This window comes from Sus scrofa, chromosome 14 (genome assembly GCF_000003025.6).
Source record: "Sus scrofa isolate TJ Tabasco breed Duroc chromosome 14, Sscrofa11.1, whole genome shotgun sequence".
Classification (NCBI taxonomy): domain Eukaryota; kingdom Metazoa; phylum Chordata; class Mammalia; order Artiodactyla; family Suidae; genus Sus; species Sus scrofa.
In genome coordinates this window covers 63013790-63025369 of record NC_010456.5, presented here as the reverse complement: position 1 = coordinate 63025369, position 11580 = coordinate 63013790, and the positions used below count along the sequence as shown (strand labels likewise).

General features: G+C 40.9%; 1 long non-coding RNA gene across 1 annotated transcript in view; it reads left to right on the top strand.

Moving 5' to 3' along the window:
• The window catches only part of LOC110256799, a 51988-nt gene continuing 41037 nt past the window's right edge, over nt 630-11580 (top strand). Inside the window, exons 1-2 of the long non-coding RNA XR_002338807.1 lie at nt 630-1872; nt 7349-7421. This is a non-coding gene — a long non-coding RNA (uncharacterized LOC110256799). The remainder of the gene's footprint in view (nt 1873-7348; nt 7422-11580) is intronic.

Genomic DNA, 11580 nt, shown 5'->3' with positions numbered 1-11580 from the left:
CTTGGAAGGAGTATAATATCAACACATAAAATAGACCCTTTATATGAGCGGCACCGTACAATTTCTCCTTCATTAATCATGATCTTGGGACTTTTCGCTCTACAGTCATTTGTATTTGAAGAATGTCAATTTGTTGATGCCTCTTTGCGTAATGAGTTTAACCACAGTCAGTTAAAATGATTAGAGTCCTAGAGAGTCTCTCATATTTGGAGAGCGTACATACTTATTAAAATAGTGCCTTCTGGGTTTAGATCCTAGCCCAGTTTCTGTGGCTGGGTGATTTTCAACAAATTATTCAGTCTCTCAAGGCCTGTTTCTTCATTTTTTATACACATCATAGGGCTATTGTGGGAATTAAATAAGATAACCCATACATATAGACCTGGTACATATCAGTAATATTAGCTATTGTTATAATTATTTTAGAAATTAACACAATGTTGTATACAATTTTTTTTTTAATTTTACAGCTGCACCCACTGCATATGGAAGTTCCTGGGCCAAGAATTGAATCCCAGCTGCAGCTGCAACCTACACCACAGCTGTAGCAATGCCAGATCTTTAACCTACTCTGCCAGGCCAGGGTTCAAACCCATGACTCCATAGCAACCTGAGCTGCTGCAGTCAGATCTTAACCCTCTGTGCCACAGTAGGAACTCCTAGCTATTATTATTTTTGTTGTGGCCATTACTCTTTGGTGTGTGGCTTCTCAGTACCCAGGGAAAGTATCAAGTGTTTCTGGGTACAGGTGTGGGGTAAATATTTACAGTGAAGGGCCTCATTTAGAAGAAAAATAATGAGCCCTGTGTTATCCCTAACTTCTACAACTGCCACAGCCCTTGCCTCCCCCAAGCCTGTTCTTGTCAAAATCTTTTCTCCTTAGGGATTCATGACTCAGCACATTTTTCTGAAATTGCCATTCAGAAGCTCTGACACAAAGTAAAACAAAACACAGGCTGTTCCTTCACAAATCGAAGAGAATCCACTTGGTAAACTGAATTACCATGGGAATTGGAACTTCTGTTTTTTTTTTTTTTCCTTAGGAGCTCATCACCCCAGCTGCTTGGAAGGCAGGACTAAAGTTGGGCAGAAAGCAAAACACTCCCATTTGTTTATTGAGCACTAATTGGCTTCAGCCCAGGGCCCTTACCTCCTGCCTTCTCAGTTCTCCTTGGAGATTGACCCTTGAGGGAATGGAATTCCCTGTCAGGTCTTCTGGGATTCAATTCCCCGTAGGTTTCAGTCATATTAGTTGCTTTTTACTACATGCATTCCTTGTCCTAAAGTGTCATTTACTTTTATTTTCTCTCCCTTCAAAAGTAGAAACATATATTTTTAAAAATTTTATCAGTTTTCTCTGACAGCCGAAAGCCTTTGGTAAACAGCATGTTTTCCAAAAAGAAGAATTAGCTGTGATCAAAGTGCTGAACTTCTGTAGGTCAACTTAAAACTGCATAGCCACAGAGATATGCCTGTTTGGTTTTTTTTTTTTCCTTCCTGGCAGTGTACCTCATGTGATAAGGCAGGTTGTTATTCCTCTAGCTTAGATTTGAAAACTCCTGAACACCTGTTTTAATAGAGCGTTTCCAAGACTAGCCCAGATGACTCTAGCACCATAACAACAGAGGAGATCAGGTGGGACTGGTTCTATCCATGGACCAGGGTCAGCAGCTCGTTTGCATATGGTCGCTAAGGCTGCTGGGAGGATGCCATTTTGAAAAGTTCTGGGCAGGACCTCCTCCTGTGGGATATGCATCTCCCCGAAGGTCAAACGTGAACAAGGCCCAGGTGGGGGAATCATTTGACATCAGTGACAGTGCCATGGTCCACAGAGTTGGGATGAGCTCAGGTCCCCGGAAAGAACTGTAAAGTGTAAGTTTGTTCAATGATGTGGGATTTTCCTCTGTCCAAGACTGAAAATAACCAATTCCCAGGGGACATTTTAGCAGTCACTAGCTGAGAGGCTGGCGGGCTCTGTCTGTGCCTTGTTTTCAAAGCCCCAGGAAGTGATATGAACAAAGGAAAGATGACAACAGAAGACGTGAGGAACCCCAGGGGTCAGCTCTTGGGACTGGCAATGGATGTCCCAAAGAAACCTGAGAGAAGGTGTGTGTGGGTGTGTGTGTGGGTGTGTGTGTGTGTGTGTGTGGTGGGGAGGTGGGGTGTGTCTTCGTTATCTCAATCCACTGAAGCAACAATTATGAAACATCTCAGAAGACCTTGTCTCAGGACCTGGGGCATCCCAGCCTTTCCAGAAAGACCTGAAAACTGCTGGGTTGTTTTTAGGCAAGAGGCAGCCTCTTTTCAGCTGGGCTTCCTTCGTGGGTAGCTGGCTTTGCCTTAGAGGGATTTGGCTAACCCCACCCCCCTCAAGGAAACTTCTGGGAGGGCGTGGGCTCCTAGTAACAGAGGAGACACAGCTCAGTGCCGAGGTAGCCTGAGCAGTTCTGTGAGTAGGAGCTTACCTCCAGGAAATCTGGAGGAATGCCCAGGGCTGTCATAACTACCTGAGGCCTGGTAAGCTGGACGTAAAAGATACTTGGGAACAAGAAAGCCTGACTTAGCACAGGAAGCCTGGGCTTTGGAGTCCAACAGAGCAGCCTTTGGCTTCCTAACTCCTCCAGTTACTATCTCATTAGATGGGTAACCTTTGGTTTGTTAAACTCTCTGAGCTCAGTTTTCATTATTGGTGAACTCTATTGCTGGCAGGTTTAGAAATAATAGATGCAAAATGTCCAGTGTATAGTAGTTTATTTAAAAAAAAGTATTTTTAACCCCTGCTCCTATAAGTGGCATTTTAGAAAGTGAACCCCAATATCATAAAAGTAGGAAGTATATGGTAAACTTGTAGGTACACAATATATGTGGTAGATTGGATTCTTGCCTCAGGGAACGTATTATCAAGTGATTGTTCTGCCAACGATTTTGTGTGTATTTTGGTGGTGGTGGTGGGAGGGATAGTGAATTACTCTTAGGGCCTGTCCTAGATGCTGGAAGTACAGGAATAATTGAGAAAGCCTCAGAATCTCCCCTGTGGCGCAGCAGGTTAAGGATCCAGTATCGTAGTGGTTGTGTAGGTCGCAACTGCAGTGCAGGTTTGATCCCTGGCCTGGGAACTTCCACATGTCCTGGGTGTGCCTCACTCCCACTCCCCAAAAACGGAAAGAAACCCTCTTGCCCTGAGGAGTTCATTGTTTAATAGGAGCAACTTACTCCAGTTAAGTATAAATGCAGAAACACTTTTAAAACTTGTTAATTGATGTATCCACTCAGCAAACTCTGATATGGCGCACACCTTGTGCTGAGGACATAGGGATTGAGGTAATGGATAGGAACAGGGTGGATGTAGTCCTTGTGTTCACAGTGGTTTTTTTTTTTTTTTTTTTTTTTTCCTGCTTTTCAGGGCCACACCTGTGGCAAATGGAGGTTCGCAGGCTAGAGGTCGAATCAGAGCTGTAGCTGCCGGCCTACACCACAGCCATAGCAACTCAGGATCTGAGCCTCGTCTGCAACCTACACCACAGCTCATGGCAACACCAGATCCTTAACCCACTGAGCGAGGCCAGGGATCAAACCTGTGTCCTCATGAATGCTAATTGGATTCATTAAGCGCTGGGCCACGACGGGAACTCCCCCACAGTGATTTCTTAAAGCCAAAATTAGATCTTATGGTACTCTAACTGGTGTTTGTGTTTTAAGATTTCAATTCTCTCTGTGAGATTGTCCTGTGGGAGAAAAATTTACCCATATTTGCTGTACCCATGTGGTGAGTGCTATGTTATACCACCCCAATGTCCTTCAGGGGCTGGGATTGGCTGCTGAGGGCTCACAGCTGAGTTGTGCTCTGGGCACTGCCTTCAGCTAAAGGGATTACACTCCCTCATGGGAAGCCAGATCCCAATCACCCTGGCCTCAAAGACTCAACTGGGATGACTCAGAAGTACTCTTCTAGCTCCAGAGCTTCCGGTCAGAACTAAGGCCTCTGCTGTGATTGTATCACAGCTCAACTTTTCCTACTGCTCAACCTTGCTCCCCCTGCTCCCTTAAAGGTGCTTTTCTGGAAAACCCTCTCCAATCAACTTCCTGCATGCAAAATTGGTTGCATAGTCTGCTTTTCACCAGGAAACCTGACTGAAGACACCTGTGATCCCAGTACTGTCACAGGGTCATCAGAGCAGAGGGGAAAGGAAGACATCTTCCTTGAGGGCCTAAATGTGCCCAATATTGTCCCAGATACTTCACAGCCATATCTTGACCTGTTTAAGTTCCAACGACTTTGGCAAAGATTGTCACCAGGCAAGTGTACCTGCTTAACTGTCAAGATGCCATAAAAGTGCCTTTTATCTTTGTATATGTAGGGTCTGGCTTTCTTGAGCAGGTCCATATTCTTCACTTGTTATTCACACAGCACATATTAACTGAACATCTACTATGTGGCAGGCACTCCTCCAGGCACATAGGATACAACTGTGAGTGAGAGAGGCAAGGTTCCTCAACTCTTTGAGCTTGCCTCATACCTTATGGGGAGCTCTGGATGGGATGGCCCTTCAGCCCTGCCCCAGTTTAGTTATTTCAAACTCACACTAAGATTCCTGCAATAATGGCTATAGGGGCCAAAATACCACTTTATTCATGTGCATGAGAATTTTCTGGTTCACTTGCTTGTCTCCCTTTCCCAATGAGAAGCCAAGTTCTAATCAGAAGGTATTTGAGGTTCCTGGGATCAGGGGCATGGTGGCTTGTCAAGTGACATGTTTAACAGCATGATAAGATAGCCTGATTCAACGTTCACCACTTGAGGCTCTGCTTCTGGACCCTGCATTGCTGGGCATAGATGATATTTGTCTCCACAGCAATCAGCATTGTGGCTGACCAGTCCCTATCCTCTCCCTTGATAACTTTTTTTTCATCTTTTTTCTTTTTTTTTTTAGGGCCATGCATGCAGCATATGGAGGCATATGAGTGTGTCGGGGTGGGGCGGGGGAGGGGGTGTTTAAATTTATTTTTATTGAAGTATAGTTAATCTGCAGTGCTGTGTTAGTTTCTGGTATACAGCTTCAGTTAAGTATAAGTGCTTCAGTTGTGCGTGTAACATATATCCATTTTTTTTCAGATTCTTGTATAGGTTATTAGAGAATATTGAGTAGAATTCCTTGTGCTATACAGTAGGTCCTTGTTGATTATCTATTTTATACATGGGTGTATGTGTTAATCCCAAACTTCTAATTTATACCTGCCCACGCCCCCCATCTCTGCCCCCTTTCCTCTTTGGCAATCGTAAGTTTGTTTTTGAAGTCTTCGAGTCTGTTTCTGTCTTGTAAATATGTCATTGTATCATGTTTTTAGATTCCACATATAAGTGATATTATATGTTTGTCTTTCTCTGTATGACTTCACTTGGTAATTTTTAGGACCATTCATGTTGCTGCAAATGGCATTATTTTGTTCGTTTTATGGCTGAGTACTATTCCATTGTGTATATGTACCATATCTTCTTTATCCATTCCTCTATTGATGGCAATTTAGGTTGCTTCCACGTTTTGGCTATTGTGCATAGCCCTGCAATGAACATTGGGGTGCATCCGTATTTTTTTTTTTTTTTGAAGTATGGTTTTCTCCAGTTGTATTCCCAGGAGTGGGATTGCTGGATCATATGGTACTTCTATTTTTAGATTTTAAAGGAAACTCCATACTGTTCTCCCTAATGGTTACACCAATTTACATTCCTACCATCAGTACAGGAGGGTTCCCTCTTCCCTACACCCCTCCGGCACTTACTGTTTGTGAACTTTTTGATGATGGCCATTCTGTCTGGTGTGAGGTGATACCTCATTGTAGTTTTGATTTCCATTTCTCTAATACTTGGTGATGTTGAACATCTTTTGATGTGCTTTTTGGCCATCTTTGTGTCTTCTTCGGAGAAATGTCTACTTAGATTTTCTGCCCATTTTTTTTGATTGGGTTGTGTGTTTTTTTGACAAGCTGCCTGAGCTGTTTTCATATTTTGGAGATTAATCCCAGTTGGGGAGTTCCCGTCGTGGCTCAGCGGTTAACAAATCTGACTAAGAACCATGAGGTTACCAGTTCAAACCCTGGCTTGCTCAGTGGGTTAAGGATCCAGCATTGCTGTGAGCTGTGGTGTAGGTCACAGACGCGTCTCAGATCCTGAGTTGCTGTGGCTCTAGTGTAGGCCTGCAGCTACAGCTCTGATTAAACCCCTAGCCTGGAACCTCCATGTGCTGGGGGAGCAACCCTAGAAAAGGCAAGAAAAAAAAAAAAATCCCAGTTGGTTGCTTCATTTGCAAACATTTTCTCCCAAACAGGCATTTAATATGTAACCAGAACTTCATTAGCAGTAAGAGCCTTCTTCTGTGTTGTCCATTGTGGTAGCCACTAAAAGCATGTAGCTACTGAGCACTTGAAGTAAGACTTAGCTGAAGTGAGATGTTTTGTAAGTATAAAATAGAGACCGAATTTCAAAGATTTAGTACACATGAGAAAAATAAAATACCTACGAATCTTTAAAAATATTGTGCACATGTTTAATTATTTTAAAATTAGATAATACTGTAGTTACATTATGTTAAATACATTGTTGAAATTAATTTCATCTGCTTTTTACTTTGTGCCTGTGAGAAAATTGAAGATTACACCTATGAGAGTTCTCTGGCAGTCTAGCCATTAAGGAACGGTGTTGTCACTGCTATGGCTCAGATTCGATCCTTGGCCTGGGAACTTCCACATGCCATGGGCATGTCCAAATGTCCAAAAAAAGATTATGCATATGGCTCATAGTATGTATTTACTGGGCAGTACTCTGGTAGATATTGTCATCCAAAAGCAGATTTAAAATTATTACTGCTTATTACATTTAGTTGATATGAATCTGTCTTTTTTATTAAAGTATAGTGATATGAATCTTGTCTCTTTTCATTTAAGAGTTTTCTTTGATTTAGTTGTTAAAGAAATCAGATTATTTGGCTTGTAGAGATCCCCACATTCTGAATTTTGTGATTGTACCTTCCTGGTGTCATTTCATATATTCCTTCATACCTTATATTACCTGGAAACTGAGGGTCATATCTAGAGGCTTGGTCACATCCAAGTATGTTTATTTTGGTAAGAAGAATTCACTGGCAGGTGTATATTTCCAACAAGGTGCATAAATATCTGGCCGTCTCTTTTTTTGGTGTTAAGATTGAGCAGTGGGTTAGCATGATCATCCATTATCCATTTCCCCATAACATTTTCTTCACGTATGACTTCTGTATTATATATGATCATTGCTTATGCTCATTATTTCATTAGAGGTCAAAATGGTGATATTCTATCATTTTTCTCTTTTTAGTTGACATACCTCTCTACGATATGATTTCCCTTGTCAACTTCTGTGTCCCCAAGGAACAGCGGATACAAGCGAAGTAAGACACGTATTTTGAGTCTTTCTTTTTACTTACCAGTTTCAGAAAGATAAATTGGTTTTCTGGCATAGTCCAGATGTCACCAATGAGTTGGTTTGCATTGACTCAGGGGAAGACCTCATGATGAACACATGGATTTAAAATTTTGGTGGGTGGTAAGTTTCCAGAAATTGCAGGTTTTTTTATTTTTTTTTTTTTCTTTTCTGATGCTCAAATCTTGCCATAAAGTTGACTCCTCTGTCCTAATGTCACAAACTCAGTAGTCTTTGGTAGTTGTCTTACTTTTTGAAGTGACCTGATATTTCAGGCTCATCTTTTACATTTTATGCCCCAGATTATAAATTAGACATTTCTTCAAGGATCCCTGTGGATGGTTGTTAGACCACAATCTAGGCACTAGGGGTGTTCATCACTAGCGGGTTGAAGATCGTTTTTAGGAAACAGACAATTCATCATGAGTTAATACCAATAATTATAATTTAAATTGAGGATCACATGTTTTAACCTAAATTCATTGATTTTTAATTTAAAAACCCGTTCTTTGATGTTGAAAATTCTGATTTTTCTAATGATAGTATTTGTTCTATCCTACCATGTATGTAACATTTTCAAAACAATAACATTACTGTTATGATGGATAACACGATTACTGAAAACATTTTAAGATTGCTTTGCAGCACTTTCTGTCCTTAGGGTCAACTATTCAAGATGTGAAATCAGATTGTTATGTTTTAGTCCCTTGAAATAATTCCTCTCTATGTGATTAAGTCACAACTTGATACTCAGGTTTAGTTGTGCAGTACTAATTTGCATTTCTCCTATTATGAGTGATGTTGAGCATTTTTGCATATGTGTAAGAGACATTAGAATTTTTTTTCTTTGTGGACTTTGTTTTTCTGTAGGGTTATTGGCCTTTTTTATTCTCTCTCTCTCTTTCTTTCTTTTTTTTTTTTTAGGCCAAACCCATGGCATATGGTAGTTCCCAGGTTAGGGGTTGAATTGGAGCTGTAGATGCCAGTCTATACCACAGCTATAGCAATGCGGGATCCAAGCCATGTCTGCCTCCTACACCACAGCTCATGGCAGTGCCTGATTCTTAACTCTCTGAGTGCGACTAGGATTGAACCTGCATCCTCATGGATACTAGTTGGATTCATTTCTGCTGAGCCACAATGGGAGCTCCCTTATTCTCTATCTTTTAAAACTGTATATTAGGGATCTTTGCCCTTTGTAGGTTGAAAGTGATTTGTCTTTTTACTTTGTTCAAGATATCTTTTGCCAGCATTCCCTCGTCACTCAGTGGGTTAAGGATCCAGTGTTATCACTACTGTTGTGTAGGTTTGATTCCTGGCTCAGGAACTCCCACATGGCAAGGGGCAGACAAAAAAATAGTTTAAAAAAAGATATCTTTTGCCATGTTGAAGCTTTAAATTTTTTTTTCTTTTGGCTGTGCCCACAGCATGAGGGAGTTCCCAAGCCAGTGATCGAACCTGTGCCAGAGCAGTGACAATTCTGGATCCTTAATTGCTAGACCACTAGGGAACTTCTTAAATATTTATATTTGACTGATTTTTTAATTGGATGTTTTCAACTGGATTTTAAATAAGAATTTATATATTTCCAATATTTGCTGTGTGCAGGTTTTGGAAATTTTACTTACTTTTGTAATTATAATATAGAGTTTATGTGTTATGGAGAGAACTTTGTTAACTCTTCCACTTATGCCTTCTGAGTTTCATGTCATGCTTAAGAAGGCCTCAACTTCAAGATGATTAAAAAAAAAATCACAATATTTTTAGCTATAAGCTATATAATATAAAATTAAAAGTTGTGAGTATGTTAAGAATATTCATTATTTTGCAGAGCCAAAAATCTGGAGCAAGGCCAATCCCAACATTGGTTAGCTTTGTAGTCCAACAGTGTCATTAAGGACTCAATCTCTTTCATTTTTCAATTTTGCGCTCATAGGCATGATAGTTTATCCTTTTAAGATTAACCTTCTCCTGGCCTCTGAGAGCCACCTCTGTTCCAGGTATCACATGCAAACAACTACAAATGTAGAAAATGAGGTACCGCCTCAAATTTTAGATTTTAAGAATGTGGAAAATTTTTCTGAAGGTCTATGGAAAGTCTTAAGTCTGAATAGTGCCCTCTGTTCATTTCCAATGTCATCACTGGTGTTGGAGATAAACTTGGCAACAATGACTAGTGAAGATTTAACCCGGGCCTTCAGAAAAGCCTGAAGCAGATGATCATCACCTATCTGAGCATGATCTGGATTTTTTTTTTATGGCTGCACCCATGGCATATGAAATTTCCCGGGCCAGGGATTGAATCCAAGCCTCAGCTGTGACTTATGCCACAGTTGCAGCAACGCCAGATCCTTAACCTACTGTGCTACAGTGGGAACACATGATCTGGATTTTTTTTTTGAGTAAGGAAGAAGGAAAGAATCACTATTGCATAGTTTTGTAGATTTATTTCTTACATACAAATCTTTGATGCCACTAAAATATTTGTTGGTATAAGCAGTGAGCTAGGGATCAAGCTTATTATTTTTTCCTTAAACAGATAGTTAAATGTCCTACTTATTAAATAATTATCTTTTTAATCAGCTATCTTATGCCAGTTTCTAAGAGGAAGCATTGAGGAAAATCTGCTGATACCATGGGAATTTGGGGTCAAGTTTTTTTCTTTTAGTTCACTATCTCATATAAAACTCCATGAGACAGCACTTTCAAATTACATTCCTACACATGCCAAGTCCACAATGTCAGAACCCGATCAATGATGTAATCTGTACATCTAAACCCTAGACAAACAGTGTGAAATATGCCTTAAAAATCAGGAATCCTGTGCTGAAAAGGCACATGACATGTTAGCTTTTTAAAAATTGAATGCTTAAATATACCTGTATCTTATTTACTACAAAAATAACTAAATGCCCACTATGTGCCAGCCACATGGTGTCCTTAAAAAGCTTATATTTTACATGAGGAAGCGAGACAAGAGCAAACATACTCTGTGTGTGTGTGTGTGTGTACGTGTACATTGTACGCATACAATGGAAAAAAAGCAGAGTAAGAGGGATGAGAGTGCCAGGGTATGAGGAGTGTTTTTAAATGTGATTGTTAGGGAAGTTCCACTACGAGATGACATTTGAATAGAGGCATGAGCAGAACCAGCTACATGACTGTCTAGGGAGAAATCAGTCTGGGTAGAGGAATCAGGTACCAAGGCCCTCAGGCAAGAGTGTTCTTAGGACTAGCGGGTGATAGAGTGAATTCAAGAGATGAGACCAGAGAGTTGAAGGAGCATCTAAGCTTTATCCAGGGTCTTCTAGGTTGTTGTAAGGACATTGGCTTTTCCTCTAAATGAGGTAGAGACCACTCTAGTGATGGAGGGAAGATGGAAGGAAGGAAGGAAGGAAAAAAAGGAAGGAAGGAAGAGAAGAGAAGAAAGAAGGAAAGGACCGATCCGAATAATGCTTTAAGAAGATCATTCTGGTTTTGAGAATGACCTATAGGAAGACAGGGGTGGGAAGCTGAAACATGAGGTCAGAAGCTGTTGTAATGATCAGTTGAGAAATGACTGGAAACAGACCAGAGGTGGTGAGAAGGGACCAGATTCTGGTTATGCTTTGAAGGTAGAGCCAAGGTGATCTGTTGATGGGCTTGGTGTGGATTATGAGAGAGAGGGAGAGAGACAAAGTGGATTCCTAGGCTTTGGTATCATCAATGGAAGGGATGGGGCTGCCATTTTCAGAGACGTTCTGTGGGTTGTAAAATAAGAGTTCTGCTACAGGTGTATCAAGCTTGAGAGATCTGCTCTACATTCACCTGGAGATGCTGAGCAGTTGGATGCACAGGTCACAGTGTTTAGGGCCACTGTCTGTGCATTTGGAATAAAGACGGGAGTCAGGATGAGAGCTCTGGGAAGTGAATGTAGATAGGAAAGAGAAGAAGGGCAGGTCTGGGCATTCTATCATTTAGAAATTTGGAAGATGAGATGGAATCAACAAAGAAGGCCGAAAAGGAGCAAGACTGTATGATAGGAGGATAAAAGAAGAATAGTGTTTTGAACCCAAATGAAGGAAGTGATTCATGGAGGAGAGAGTGATCAACTGTGCTAAATGATGCTGATGGGCCAGGTGAAGTAG